A 15,866-nucleotide genomic window follows, 5' to 3' on the forward strand; every position below is an offset into this window, starting at 1 on the left:
CTTTTCTGTATTCTTGTTAACTTCGCAATTTCCGGAAAACATCCACTTTCACTTTGAGACTGTTCCGTTTACATTCGACACTATCAACACCACTTTGCAATACTGCAATAATTTTTTCTGTGTTCGAAAGCTACAGCCAATCTTTATTATATCCCTTTAGGTACAGTTTTATAACATTATTGGCACATGTAAACAATAGGAATTAATTAATGAACGCTACGTAAAGGGCAGCCTTTAAGAGAAGCGAATCTGAAAATGTCATCGTCTTTCATTTTTCCAATTACCTTTTCAAAAAACTGTTTTAAAAAAAAGTCGGTTTATGAAATAGGGACCCACTTTGTTTACTACTGTTTCTAGCAGAAAAGTGTCAAATGAGGGTTCTCAGAAGTTTTCAAGGCTGGAACCTTTTTGTGCACTTTCGTCAATTTTGTGTGTATATTAGTTCACACACCAAAGCGTGTGAAAAAGTTTCCGACTTGCCGAAACACACAGCCCAAGGACAGATAACTCTAGTTACTGACGAGTTGCAGTTTCAAGATGGCGACGACTCGTGGATCCAAGGTAAGCTTGTCGGCGAAGCAAGTTTCTTTTTTCACTGCCAAAATCTGAGCTACCTCTGGCTCTTCTTTGTGAACTCATTCAAGGTGGGTAGACATTTTTACATTGACTTGTTGGCAAAAAATACAACAATGTTTTTTGCATTTATCTCCGCCCCCACCCCCCCCCCCCCCCCCCACCTGACAGTGCCTCTTTGAGTAGAGCAGGAAACTGAACACTTGAATGGTCACTTGAATGGTCACTTGAATGGTCACTTGAAAGGACTTGCTTTGGCTGGCAAAGAGATGATCGGCATCCTGAATCTGCAGAATACAACATCCCACAAAGGTTAGGGTAAGAGTGTGAGACAACATAATCTTACTCACAACAATTGGACAGGAAGAATTATATTCAAAAATGCAGTTGTTGCAAGCAAAGTTTGAGTGACATAGAGGGAAAAAACAGAGAGAGAAAGAGAGAGTGAGAGTATATTGCGAAGGTGATGGACACATTAATCATTAAAAAAAACACACACACACACACACACACATAACATTATTTATTAGTATATAGACCTTGGGAAAGAGAGACACAGAGGAAATTTGACCTCAGGGAACAGAGATCTGGGGGATGACTAACCTGAGGAACAGACCTGGAGGAACACAGACCTGAAGAACACACCAGGGGGAACACAGACTTGGGGGAACACAGACCTGGGGAACAGACCTGGGGAAACACAGACCTGAGGAACAGACCTGGTGGAACACAGACCTGAGAAACATAACTGGGGGAACACAGACCTGGGGGATCACAGACCTGGGGGAACACATACCTTGGGGAGCATACCTGGGGGAACACAGACCTGAGAAACAGATCTTGTGGAACACAGACATAGGGAAACAGACCTGGGGAACACAGACCTGAGAAACAGACCTGGGGGAACAGACCTGGGGAAACACAGACTTGGGGGAACACAGACCTGAGGAACAAACCTGGGGGAACACAGACTTGGGAGAACACAGACCTGAGGAACAGACCTGGGAGAACACAGACCTGGGGAAACACAGACTTGGGGAAACACAGACCTGCGGGAACACATACCTGGGGGAACATAGACCTGAGGAACAGACCTGGGGGAACACAGACTTGAGGAACACACCTGGGGAAACACAGACTTGGGGGAACACAGACCTGAGGAACAGACCTGGGGAAACACAGACCTGAGGAACAGACCTGGGGGAACACAGACCTGCCTACCCCCAAAATTACAAGGTGTAATGAGTCAAGCCAAAAAGAGTAATCTGTTGGAAGAAAGTGTATTCAGGTTCCATTCGGCAATCATTTCGCACATTGTCACTAAGTCTTCTGCTCGGATAATTTCTCCTTCCAGTTTTGTTACTGTATCACTCAACTTCCTGATAAAGAAACAGGTAATTTGAACGTCTATGAGCTCTCTGTACTGCATCCTTGTGATCATTTGTCCCGATGTGCTATCAGGGCCTAGCATTGGAAAAAGTGAGTTCAGCTTACAAAGGCGGGGGTCTGGCCCCTGGTGGGGGAAAAAAAAGAAGAAATATAAATATATATAGTGGTGAAATAGAAAAAAACTCATAGAAAATTTGAAAAATAAATTGAGATTTTTTTACCTAAAATGACCCCCCCCCCCCCCCCAAGAAGATTGAGCAACTAAATTATGCCTTCACCAACAAGCAAAACACAGACAGAAAACAAGAAAACTGACAATCTTGTGTTATTTGGCCTGAAAGTGCCATTCCCACTTCCAGGAATACCTAGATTCTTTGTCACTGAATGGCTGACCACGTTCAACAATGTCGCTTCGAGACATTATTTCAAGTCTAGAGCCACAAAACACCGGCACAAAGCATGGTCGCGCGATGCCACAGGAAGTGCGTGCTCAAGCAAACTGTCAAACCGATTGAGAATTGAACCGAACAGCGCACAAAACGAAAGCTGGGACTGTTTGGGTTTACCGTTTGGGAATAACAGGTTTTTGCATTTCGGAGTACACCAAATCGAGTTCCGCGTACTGGAGATGTTATTTCGGCGTAAAGTAAGCCGAACAGCTTACAATGCTAGGCCCTGGCTATGCACAGTCATATTTTCCAATGTGTGCACACGAAAAGTCACAGTGGCAAAGGGAACACAAGACGTGCTTTGGTCCTTTTGATTAAGGTCCTAGGCATGGCCACGATTTCATTTAGCTAGCTGCCTTTGTATTTCTGTTGAATGCCCGAGTTGCCCAGTAGAGTCCATGCAGCACTGTATGCTGATGACCTTGTTCTCTGGTGCACTGAGGAGCATGCAACAACTGCGACCTACAGGATGCAACTTGCCCTCGAGAAAGTTGCAGCTTGGACAGACAACTGGTGTGTAACCATCAACAGAGACAAGACAACAGCTACTCTCTTCACACTCTCCGCCAAAGTACAACCTGGAAGACTGACGTTGGGTGACACGCCACTGAAGTTTGAAGACCAGCAAACTTACCTCGGAGTCACATATGACAAACGCATGACATGGCAACATCACATCATGAATGCGGAAGCAAAAGCCAGAAGAAAACTGAACATCATGAGGAAACTGGCAGGATCACAATGGGGCGCAAACGAAAAGATCCTCAAGACAGTGTACCAGGGGACCGTACGACCTCACCTTGAGTACGGATCTAGCTCTTGGATGACAGCAGCCAAGACGCACCTTCAAACCCTAGAGATAGTCCAAAATCAAGCGATGAGAATCATCACAGGCGCTATGAAGACAACCCCAATAGACAAGATGCAACAGGTGACCGGCATACCTCCACTCAGCAAGAGAAGAGAATGCAAAGCGATGGTACAAGACATCAAGTACCAGTGCATTCCAGACCACCAAATGAATGCAAGGATAAAGCAGCTCTCTTCTAGCAGGCTAAAGAGATCAAGCTTTGCAACTGAGACACGGGCCCTGAAGAGAGAACACCAAGCAAAGTTCACCCATCACACTTCTCCCTTGAAGAACCACCCTGGAAAAACAACCTTGAAAACGTGTCCATCCAGACCACAGTTCCTCATCTCACAACAAAAGATGAACAGAGCGATGTGCAGAAGGAAGCCCTGACACTTGCCATGCTCGACGAAAGATACCCCCAAGAAGCATGGATGCGGGTCTTTACAGATGGGTCCGCCACAGATGCCGTCAAGAGAGGAGGAGCTGGTGTCTACATCCAACACCCCAGTGGAGAGTGGCAAGCAGAGGCTATACCAACTGGCCTCCACTGCACCAACTACAGAACCGCCCTGATATGGCCCTTCGTGGTCGGCTGGGCGTTAAGCAAACAAACAAACAAACCAGCTACAAAGCAGAGGTAGAAGCGCTGATCCACGCAGCAAGGTCAATCCCGACACCCAAGTTGTCTTCCTGACTGATACCTTGTCTGTGCTGCAAGCAGTCAACAACAACACACTGCCACAGCTTACAACGACACTTCATAACATCACTTGTCTGAAGACTGTATTCGACAAGCGCTTAGAACTGTACCCACGGAATACGCGCTATATAAGCTTCATATTGATTGATATTGCAGTGGGTCCCCTAACACTGCGGGATAGAGGGGAACGAACAAGCGGATAAAATGGCCAAACTGGGTGCGGAGGACGAACAAGAAGAAAACCCAGTGAGCTCCACAGAGATGAAAACCGTCATAAAGTCTCTGCTTAAACCCCCCCCCCCCCCCAACGCACGACAGCAACCACCAACTGTCAAGACCTGAACAGGTAGTCATTTTTCGCCTGAGAACAGGGCACAACAGAATGCAACAACACCTGCACAAAAAACTGCGAGCCGTGCCCTCCCCCATGTGTCCCTGTTTAGACGCAGAGCAGGATGCAGCCCACATCCTGCAGGACTGCAGGAATCTCCAGCCCCTGAGGAGAGAGATCTGGACCAGGCCGGTGCCCCTTCATGAGAAGCTGCATGGACCTGTGGAGGCTCTTCATAAGACCACCAGCTTCATTACCAGAGCTGGACTCCAAGACCTGGGGGGACACAGACCTGAGAAACAGACCTTGGGGAACACAGACATAGGGAAACAGACCTGGGGGAACAGACCTGGGGAAACACAGACTTGGGGGAACACAGACCTGAGGAACAAACCTGGGGGAACACAGACTTGGGAGAACACAGACCTGAGGAACAGACCTGGGGGAACACAGACTTGGGGGAACACAGACCTGAGGAAACACAGACCTGGGGAAACACAGACCTGGGGGAACAGACCTGGGGGAACACAGACCTGGGGGAACACAGACCTGAGGAACAGACCTGGGGGAACACAGACTTGAAGAACAGACCTGGGGAAACACAGACTTGGGGAAACACAGACTTGGGGGAACACAGACCTGAGGAAACACAGACCTGAGGAACAGACCTGGGGGAACACAGACCTGCCTACCCCCAAAATTACAAGGTGTAATGAGTCAAGCCAAAAAGAGTAATCTGTTGGAAGAAAGTGTAATCAGGTTCCATTCGGCAATCATTTTGCACATTGACACTAAGTCTTCTGCTCGGATAATTTCTCCCTCCAGTTTTGTTACTGTATCACTCAACTTCCTGATAAAGAAACAGGTAATTTGAACGTCTTTTTGTTTCTATGAGCTCTCTGTACTGCATCCTTGTGATAATCTGTCCCGATGTGCTATGCACAGTCATATTTTCCAATGTGTGCACACGAAAAGTCACTGTGGCAAAGGGAACACAAGACGTGCTTTGGTCCTTTTGATTAAGGTCCTAGGCATGGCCACGATTTCATTTAGCTGCCTTTGTATTTCTGTTGAATGGCTGTCTTCTTTCTCACAGCAATCCTTTTACCACCACTGTGACAAGCTTCCTCGTCAGATTCGTCTGTCTCGTGGGGACTCAGATTTTCCACGCGTCGCTAATTCATTGTAATGCGAACGGCAGCGTCTATCTTGTTTGTGGCTGAACAGACCGGAAATGACCGGATATTGGCTAAATGATCTCGCGCAGGCGCAAACTCAAGCTCTGCGAAAGCAACTATACTGATCGGATTTACTTCGAGATAAGATGCAAAAAATCATACTTTTGGATTCTTAAAAATCGTACTTCCATTCTGGAAAGCGTGGTGGCGTAGTTTGGGTTAACATTCGTAGTAAGTTACGCCCAAATCGTAAGGGTAGGCAGGTCTGGGAACACAGACCTGAGGAACAGACCTGGGGGAACACAGACCTGAGAAACAGACCTGGGGAAACATAGACCTGGGAGAACACAGACCTAGGGAAACACAGACCTGGGGGAACACAGACCTTAGAAACGGACCTGGAGAAACATAGACCTGGGGAAACACAGACCTGGGTAATGATGAAGCTGAATCCAGACACAAACAGACAATGAAGATAAGGCTAACCTAGATGGCGGTGGTGAGTATGAAGAATCGGTGAAGACTCGAACGGCCTCTTTACTCTCTTCCTCTTTCGTCCTCGGCTTTCATGCCTCTCTGCTGACCCTTGGGCTATCCTGGTTTCATGGTCCTCTCTGGCACTGTGTGACACCCTGTTGAAAAACAAAAGGTTCAAGTAGTGGAGAGCCAGAACTGTCAATATTAATGCTGAGAGGAAAATTCAGCTGACAAGAATGCAAACAGACTAGATCCAAGTCATTCCAACATCATGGACAGCCTGGTTAAAGTATGAAACATGGTTTTGGAGGTGACCGCACATTAAAGTTTTAGGTTTCCCCGGTGTGCAGGGACAGCCAGACGGACGGACAGTCAGATGGACAGACAACCCGTCAGATAGACAGACAAATGGACAGACAGCCAGTCATATAGACAGACAGTCAGATGGACAGACAGCCAGACGGACAATCAAATTGAGGGACAGATGAAGGGATAACATGTAGGCAGTCATAGTCAGATGGAAACAAAGCAATATAGGCACTATCTAACATGTCAGAACAAAATCTAAACCAAGTCCTTGCTTTATCTTAAAATGATACAGACCCAGTTTTCTCCAAGTGTGAAAGGCAAGCATGGTTTACTCTTGGTCACAAACAAGAGCGTGAGCTTTCAGCCCAAGGTCACAATGGGAGCAGGTCTGTTTCCCCTGGTTAATGTTGTGCAGGGCTTTGTTTCCTGGGCCTGGAGGGAACATACACCTAGGGAATTTAGAACTAGGGAACTGAGACCAGAGAAAACATAATCATGGTGGAAAATATAAACCTCAGGGAACAGAGACCTGGGCAAACATATACCTGAAGGAACATAGACCTAAGAGAACATAGACTTGAAGGAACATAGACCTGGGGGAACATGGACCTGGGGAACATGGACATGGGTAATCGTGTAAGTGATCCCGGACAGAAAAGACAATGAAGATAAGACTAACCTAGATGGTGGTGGTGAGTATGAAGAATCGGATGAAGACTCGAACGGCCTCTTTTTTCTCCTTTCGTCCTCGGCTCTCACGCCTCTCTGCTGACGCTTTGGGTACCCTGGTTTGATGGTCCTCTCTGGCACTATGTGACAACCTGTTGAAAAAAAAGGTTCAAGTAGTGGAGATATAGAACTGTCAATATTAATGTTGAGGAAAATTCTGCTGACAAGAATGCAAACAGACTAGATCCAAGTCATTCCAACATCATGGACAGTCTGTTGAGGTATGAAATAAATTATAGTTTTGGAGGTGACCTCACGTTAAAGTTGTATTTTTCCCCGGCGTGCACGGACAGCCAGACGGACAACCGGATGGAGGGACAGATGAACGGATGACATTTAGGCAGTCATAGTCTGCTAGAAACAAAGCAATACGAGGGGGACTCATTATATTTTGGAACCTGGGCAAACTAATGAAGTCACTACTTTGCCTTTTTCATTACATCAAAGACCAGTTTGGGGAAAACTTGTGACAACAAAAATTACTTGATCCCGTGCAATAGTTTTCATTCTTATGAAACGCGCTTTTCGGTGACCTCGGCAATCAACCACAGTCGATCGACTGGGCAGTCGATCGACTGTCAGTCGGTTCACTGCTATCTTATGAAACTGGCCCCTGGGGCCCAGTCGATCGACTGTGGTTGATCGCCGGGTCACCGAAAAGCGCGTTTCATGAGCGAATCACCGTCACCCGCGGACCACCGCAGTCAACCAACTGTACGGTAATCCGAATGGCCAAGTCGAGGGCTAAATTTAGCAACATTACCACTTCCGTTTGCTCATTCGCACGTGGAAATGGCGATGGAAGAAAAAACTAGTCTCGGCCGCTCAAAATAACAATGATCGAGACTTTCAGTAATTCCTTCGCGTGACGTCTAACCCTCTTACGCCATAATGTGACGTCTTCAAGACATAACCCTGACTTGTCTCCTGGATTACTGCGTCATGATAGATACATTTCGAAGAACAATCACAAGGTTTGGCTCACAATCCAAAAAAGTCAATCTATATGAGGCTTATGTCGCGCGTATTCCGTGGGTACAGTTCTAAGCGCAGGGATTTATTTTAAAAAATTTTAAAATTTTTATTTTATACAATTTATATTGCGCACATATTCAAGGCGCAGGGATTTATTTATGCCGTTTGAGATGGAATTGTTTTACACAATACATCACGAATTCATATCGGCCAGAGAAAACATAATCAAAGTGTGAGCATTGTGTCATTGACTGTGCGGATAATTACATTTATTTTCGGTTTACCGCAGTAAGCCGAACACAGTGTTGGGGGGAGAGCATCACCGTGTTTGGCCGACTTCAGGTGAGATGACCCGCAGTCGGCCGACTGAAATTTTGTTTGTGAAACCCGATAATGTCGGATTACTGTGGTTCTCTCGGACAACTGCAGTTGATCGACTGTGTTTCTGGCTTATGAAACATAGACCTGGGCAAACATATATACCTGAAGGAACATAGACCCAAGGGAACACAGACCACAGGCGGAAGGTATCGTTCACTGGACCACTACTTTCATAGAAAGACTACAAGGTATGACACTCAGCTTCGAGTCTTGCTCCACTAACTTCAAAAAAAATTATGCAAATAATAATTGCCAATGTCGAGATTCTTTGTAACTTTACAAATGCCAGGATAAATGAATGTTCTAACTATCTGTACCTTTTATGTTTAGCTGCCTGTCCGCTGCATGTTTTTAAACCGTATTTTGTGCGACCAAACGCGTCTGTCGCCGGCATATCACTTAGATCCCGTGGGAAAGCTGAACATTTGTAGGTCCGAGGAGTTGGTAGTGCGATGCGCTCATTGGTTAATAACCGGATATTCAATGATTATTTTTGATTTGGCAAACGGTTCTTCACCAAAAACCTAACAAAAACCTAAAGTGAAACTCCCGTGGGTAGCTTCCCTTCGCTGCAATATTTACATATGTTTTAGACCAATGAGCACCCGTATGCATATTCGGTGCGGGATGCATGATTTCTTCCCAACTACAGGTAGCGGTTCGCAAACGAACATTCGTCAAAATGATGGTTAAAAACAACTTGCAGCAGACGGCAGCTGAAAATTAAAGATACATGTATGATGTAGTTAAAACAATCATTCAACTGTATTTATTTGACCTTACACAGACTGTTGGAAGAGGCAAACCGCCTTGAACACAAAAATTGTCCGCAGGAAGCGACTCCAAGAACACAGACGACTTGAAGCTGAGTGACATACCTTGTAGTCTTTCTATGAAAGTAGTGGTCCAGTGAACGATACCTTCCGCCTGTGCACAGACCTGGGCAAACATAGACCTGAAGGAACATGGACCTGGGGAACATGGACATGGGTTATCGTGTAAGTGATCCCGGACAGAAAAGACAATGAAGATAAGACTAACCTAGATTGTGGTGGTGAGTATGAAGAATCGGATGAAAACTCATACGGCCTCTTTTGTCCTCGGCTCTCATGCCTCTCTGCTGACGCTTTGAGTACCCTGGTTTCATTGTCCTCTCTGGCACTATGTGACAACCTGTTAAAAAACAAAAGGTTCAAGTAGTGGAGATATAGAACTGTCAATACTAATGCTGAGAGGAAAATTGAGCTGACAAGAATGCAAACAGACTAGATCCAAGTCATTCCAACATCATGGACAGTCTGTTGAGGTATGAAATATTTAGTTTTGGAGGTGACCTCACGTTAAAGTTGTATTTTTCCCCGGCGTGCACGGACAGCCAGACGGACAACCTGATGGAGGGACAGACAACCCCATCGTGCCCAGACATGTAGCCAGACGGACGGACAGTTAGATGGACAGACAGCCCGATGAACAACCGGATGGAGGGACAGATGAACGGATGACATTTAGGCAGTCATAGTCTGATGGAAACAAAACAATATAGGCACTATCTAACATGTCAGAACAGAATCTAAACCAAGTCCTTGCTTTATCTTAAAACGATGCAGACCAAGTTTTTTACAAGTGTGAAAGGCTAGCATGGTTACACTTGGTCACAAATGTGACGGTCCACCACGAAACCAGTCTTAAGTCGCACCAGACGAAAGCGAGCTAGTTCGAGGAAAAGGCACTGAGGGTCTATCTGGGTGAAATTCACTTTTTTGCAGAAACGTGTTCTGTAGACCCCAAATTACATGACAACCAAACAAATATGCCAAAATCAATCGCTAAATAGTTAAATTATTGGATTTAAATGCAATACATTCATCAAAAAAGTCCAGCATGACATCAAAATGCCTCACTTTGACCGATAATTTGCTTAGTGTATCCCTGACTGGGCCCCAACAAGTTTGGTACCGTCGGAAAGCTTATTGCATCAGCTTTCCCGCCCTGCTGTGCAGTGGTTAAAAATACCCGTCCACTTCCTCCAAATAAGGAAATCGTGACGTAAACAAACTTTAAGATTGAACCAATCAGCTTTGTCTGCCTTCCAAAAAGGACTAGCAACGGCCTCCTCATTGGTCAAATCAGTCCAGGGGGAAGTAACACAGTATGATTTCCGTTCGCTGAACGAAACCAAAACAATGACTGACGTACGCCGATTGACAGCGCTTCTCAACTGCGATTCGCTTGAAAATAACCACGAACTCCAAGATTTGTTGTTGGATTTCTTTGCCGAAGACGTTGCTGGATTCAGTGACTCCGATTCTCATGCCGAAATATGTGACGCTTGCTGAATATGCGGACCAAGAGGAGACAGACCGTCCGCTCGTCAGTGTCAAAAACACCGTTGGCGTTTCTAATGGCACTGCATCAACTGCAAGAACACACGTAGTTGAGGCGAGTTGTAGAGGAGATGTGATGGAGGTGCATGCTGCAGTTCGTTAATTGCAACAGGGCTGTGATGTGCTCGAGAGAACTCGCCTTCGTTGCTGCAAAGCCAATGGAACTGGCTGCAAACAGATTACAGTTCCCGACGCTGCACCCGGAAATACTCGTCGTGGATGTATCACCCAGTTTGATCCGGAGGAAATTGTAGCTCTACAGCTCTCAGTGCAAGACATGTGACATGTATAAAGGTGAGGTTGGAGGTGGTGTCAACATTGATGTGCAAGAGCTTTTGTGGTGAACAGACTGTCACAGTGGAGGAGTTCCTGTGTTTGGGATCTACATTCTGATCTGTACGTATTCCTATTCGATGCCAACAAAGTGATTGATACAAGTACGTGTATGTAAGTTGATTTTGCTCAAGTGTTTGTCAAACTAATGGACAAAAACGTAGGTGAGATGCATGTAACCTCTTTATTCCTGATAATGACAGTGAAAATGTTTGCTGATGTGTATGACCTGTATTTGACTGTTTTCCTACACATGTATGATGTAAACAAAGCCTTCAAAAATGGTGATAATTGTTCTTTTAACCCTTCGTTTTGCATTTAAATGATGCATGAAAGATCAAAGTACACTTGTGCAACATTTGGAAGGGTGAGGTTAATTTTCAACCCCCGTTGCTAAGGAAAATGTGAAGCTGGTGCCTTCCAAAACTTTCAAGCCCGATTTCTCAAAATGGCCGCCGGTCAACTTCTTTCATAAAAATGGCCGTAATATCGTTATTTATTGACCTAGAGCTTTAATTTTTTTTAAAACATCCAGGAAAGACTAACAATTTCAAAATAATAACTAACTCAAATCATCCAAATTTCGACTTAAAGACTGATTTTGTGATGGACTGTCACAAATAGGAGCGTGAGCCTTCAGCCCAAAGACACAATGGGAGCAGGTCCGTGTTTCCCCGGGTTAATGTCCCGCAGGGCTTTGTTCCCTGGCCCTGGAGGGAACATACACCTGGGGAACTGAGACCAGAGGGAATGGGGGGAAATAAAGGACTCGAGGAATAGAGACCTGAAGGAACATACACCTGGGAAACGTAGACCTAGCTAATCATGGAGCTGATCCCATGTGCAAAAGACAATGAAAATGAGGCTAACCTAGAAGGTAGTGATGAGTATGAAGACTCGAACGTCCTCTTTTCCCTCCTCTTTTGCCTCTCTGCCGACGCTTTGGATACCCTGGTTTCATGGGTCTCTTTGGCACCATGTGACACCCTGTTGAAAAACAAAAGGTTCAAGTAGTGGAGAGCCAGAACTGTCAATATTAATGCTGAGAGGAAAATTCAGCTGACAAGAAATTGAAGAATGCAAACAGCCTAGATCCAACATCATGAAATGTATGGTTGAGGTATGAACATAGTTTTGGAGGTGGCCTCACTTTAAACTAAAGATGCACTGAAGTAGTACGAAGGGAAAATTAACAGAGGTAGAATGAAGTTGCTTTTATATCAATCTGAAAATAATTTCACAAAAATGAGCATCGCCAATTTGTATTATTTTTATTTATCAAAAGTGAATGAGCAGACCTGGAAATTTTGGACTTGGTGCTTGACATCAATCAATCAATATGAGGCTTATATCGCGCGTATTCCGTGGGTACAGTTCTAAGCGCAGGGATTTTTTAATTTTTTTATTTATTATTTTTTTATGCCATTTTATATCGCGCACATATTCAAGGCGCAGGGATTTATTTATGCCGTGTGAGATGGAATTTTTTACACAATACATCACGCATTCACATCGGCCAGCAGATCGCAGCCATTTCGGTGCATATCCTACTTTTCACGGCCTATTATTCCAAGTCACACGGGTATTTGGTGGACATTTTTATCTATGCCTATACAATTTTGCCAGGAAAGACCCTTTTGTCAATCGTGGGATCTTTAACGTGCACCCCCAATGTAGTGTACACGAAGGGACCTCGGTTTTTCGTCTCATCCGAAAGACTAGCACTTGAACCCACCACCTAGGTTAGGAAAGGGGGGAGAAAATAGCGGCCTGACCCAGGGTCGAACACGCAACCTCTCGATTCCGAGCGCAAGTGCGTTACCACTCGGCCACCCAGTCCATGGTGTGACATAAGACTTGACATCATAACAGTACTTGGTGGGCTACCGTAATGACTTAGAGTGTACCAAAAGAGACAATCGCGAGCACTTTGTAAGTCTTTATAAAAACAAGAAGAGCAAACGCTCGATCGAGTCACTTTCGCAGTTCTGAATATTATATGAGGCATCAGATGGACAGGAAGAAATTGCTATTCACAACACAATGAGTCACGTTCACATAAAATTTGAGCCCGGTCACTTTTATAGTTTCCGAGAAAAGCCCAACGTTAAGTTGTGTGTTGCCGAACAGAAAAGGCTAGTTATCTCCCTTGTTTTTCTGATAACGTTCGTAAAAGGCTACAGATGTAAATACTTTGATGTAAAGAATAATCCTACAAAGTTTCAATCACATCCGATGAACTTTGTCAAAGATATAAAATGTCTAATTTTTCCTTTGACGCTGACCTGTGACCTTGAAAAAGGTCAAAGGTCAACGAAACCATCGTTAAAGTGTAGAGGTCATTGGAGGTCACGACTAAACAAAATATGAGCCCGATCGCTTTGATAGTTTCCGAGAAAAGTCCAACGTTAAGGTGGTGTCTACGGACGGCCGGCCGGACGGCCGGCCGGCCGGCCGGACAGACTAACACTGACAGATTACATAGAGTCACTTTTTCTCAAGTGACTCAAAAAAGTAAGCAAACTAGAAAACCATGCCCTGTTGTAAATGTTTCTTTTAGAGTTTAGACATTCAGATTCTGATGGCATCTGCTTTAAGTGTTTATTAATTCTCGTAACAGTGCATTCATGATTCAACGGGCAGTAGGTGAATTTTTTTCAAATATAAATGTGACTGTGAGTGATAGGCCTATGCCACAGATGGTACAGAATCTATGATTATGTTATCAAAACGTGTCTAAGCTGAATTCGCGAAATAAAGAGAAAAGCGCCAACTCTTGAGTAGAGAGGTAATAAAGTAATCGCTAATCGAGCGAAATGGCAATCCGTGGCGACTTACTTAGGAGTCGGGAAGACGCAAATCCTGTGTATCGTCAAGAATAAAGACTCGGTGTTATCAAGATGGGGAGAAGGATAGCGAAGCGAAAGTACGCAAAGAAAGGTGCCTGTACGAAGACCTCAACGATCATGTATGAGACAAGTTTAGCGATGCACGGCGAAGAAACATTCCTGTGAGCAGAAACATGATTCGGGAGAAAAGTCGTTATGCTTTCTATCGAGCAGGACATTCGGATTTTACTGGTTGCGCCACAATGTCAAATGTGCTTCACTCGGCGGGGAGCGAGCATTACGCCATGAGTAAATTTTCTTAGAAACTTGAGTTAAAGTTGTTCTGCTGTAATGTGTTTGGGTGTGTGTGTGTGTAGATATGACTGTAAACTGCAACTGTGTGTTTGTGTGTGTACATTGACAGTACATAACAGTACATTTTTAAGACACCCCCCCACCCCCACCCCTTTTTTAACGACCTAATTGTCAAGGTTTTTCCAAAGTCGTAAATATGGGGTTCTACTGTAGTATGAATTCGGTTTTCATGATCACACCAAAGCCTGATGAGACTCCACTAAATACAGTTGATTGTTTACTAATTCCTTGCTTGCATCACTGCAATACAACTCATACTGGTATTCTTGAAGTTGAAGAACAGCAACAGGTCTTGCTTTATTTCACTATTATTTTCACAACTGCTGACTGAACAACATTCAGAATCGCAAAATTTGGCAGTCAAAGTGGAGACTTTCTTCACATTGACTGTGTGTAACTAAGCTAGAGTGTACTGAAAATGTGAAATGACGTCACAGTTCTAGAACAGTGAGAGCAAGAGGTAAGGTGATTTGTTTCGGCAGGTAAAAATGGTCATATATGTACGCAGTGATATCTTGTGCAAAATTAAGTTTTTTGACTAAATAAACATTACCAGTATATTAATAAATTATAAAATGTATATGAGACAGTGACAAAAGGTCAGGTGTCATGTCTACTGTCCCGAATGACACACGATTGCTGACATTTCACCATTGCCAAAAGAATAAACAAATAAGAAATAGGTAGAAAATGAATGTGAAAACTGACTTTGATTGTTGATCTGTATTTTCTATACCACTAACAAATAATCTACTTACACATAGCTGTTTGGCAAATGTATGTTGCATGGGACACACTGACATGAAAGTGGAAGATGTTTTTCCCTCTAGAGAAACTACATATCAAGTTACACTTTTTGTGCTCTTCCATTCCAGTTGGCAATCAATTGTTAACGCATGTTATTAGAAAAAACAGAACGAAAACAGATTAGATAGAATGAAAAATGCACTGGTGATGTCATTTGGGACATACTGACATGAAAACGTCACCTTTTGTCATTGTCTCATATACATAATTATCAAAATACTGTTGATTTAGACTTCAACTCTGTGCATCTTTAAAGTTATATTTTTCTCCGGCGTGCACAGACAGTAAGACGGACAGACAGCCAGATGAACAACCGAACGGAGGGACAGATAACATTTAAGCAGTCATAACGGTTAGGGTGGACAGGGGGTTAAGCCCTTTTAGTTTTCAGGGGTCGCTTAATTCTCCGGCCCCGCGAGGGTGTTTTGTTTCTGCCGCCCTATGTTCATACACCTGTATTTTCCCGTTTAATAACCCTATCATGAGTCATCCCTGAGGTCGCCTATAGTTGTGGACTGGGCGTTAAGCATCCAACAATTAACAAACCCAATCACACATTTCTGACAATGGAATGTTCACCCAATGACCCATGTAGTCTTTCTCATCATTTATAATATTAAATGCCAGGCTGGAGCTCTACAAAAATGAAATTTATTGGTTTGATTTGGTTACAGATCAACCCACAGATTTCCCACTCTCATGGACCAGCCAGGATGCACTGACATTGATTAATCGTGATCCTTCTCACCTTTGAATTACCCGTCATAATGGCTTGCTGAAGAAATCATCTGCAAA

At 44.2% G+C, this 15,866-nt stretch overlaps 2 long non-coding RNA genes across 2 annotated transcripts in view; both read right to left on the minus strand.

Annotated features, from left to right (window-relative positions):
- Positions 1–737: 737 nt before the first annotated feature.
- Positions 738–9,537, minus strand: LOC138972622 (uncharacterized). Its single transcript, XR_011457683.1, has 4 exons — positions 9,386–9,537; positions 6,939–7,080; positions 5,960–6,105; positions 738–860 (listed from the first exon to the last, which is right to left on the minus strand). It is a non-coding gene; the product is annotated as an uncharacterized lncRNA (long non-coding RNA).
- A 2,214-nt stretch (positions 9,538–11,751) lies between these two features.
- LOC138972624 (uncharacterized) overlaps positions 11,752–15,866 on the minus strand; it is a 4,697-nt gene continuing 582 nt past the window's right edge. The window contains exons 2-3 of the long non-coding RNA XR_011457684.1: positions 15,820–15,859; positions 11,752–12,048 (exon numbers count right to left, since the gene is read on the minus strand). This is a non-coding gene — a long non-coding RNA (uncharacterized lncRNA). The remainder of the gene's footprint in view (positions 12,049–15,819; positions 15,860–15,866) is intronic.

This window comes from Littorina saxatilis, linkage group LG8 (assembly GCF_037325665.1).
Source record: "Littorina saxatilis isolate snail1 linkage group LG8, US_GU_Lsax_2.0, whole genome shotgun sequence".
Taxonomy (NCBI): Eukaryota; Metazoa; Mollusca; class Gastropoda; order Littorinimorpha; family Littorinidae; genus Littorina; species Littorina saxatilis.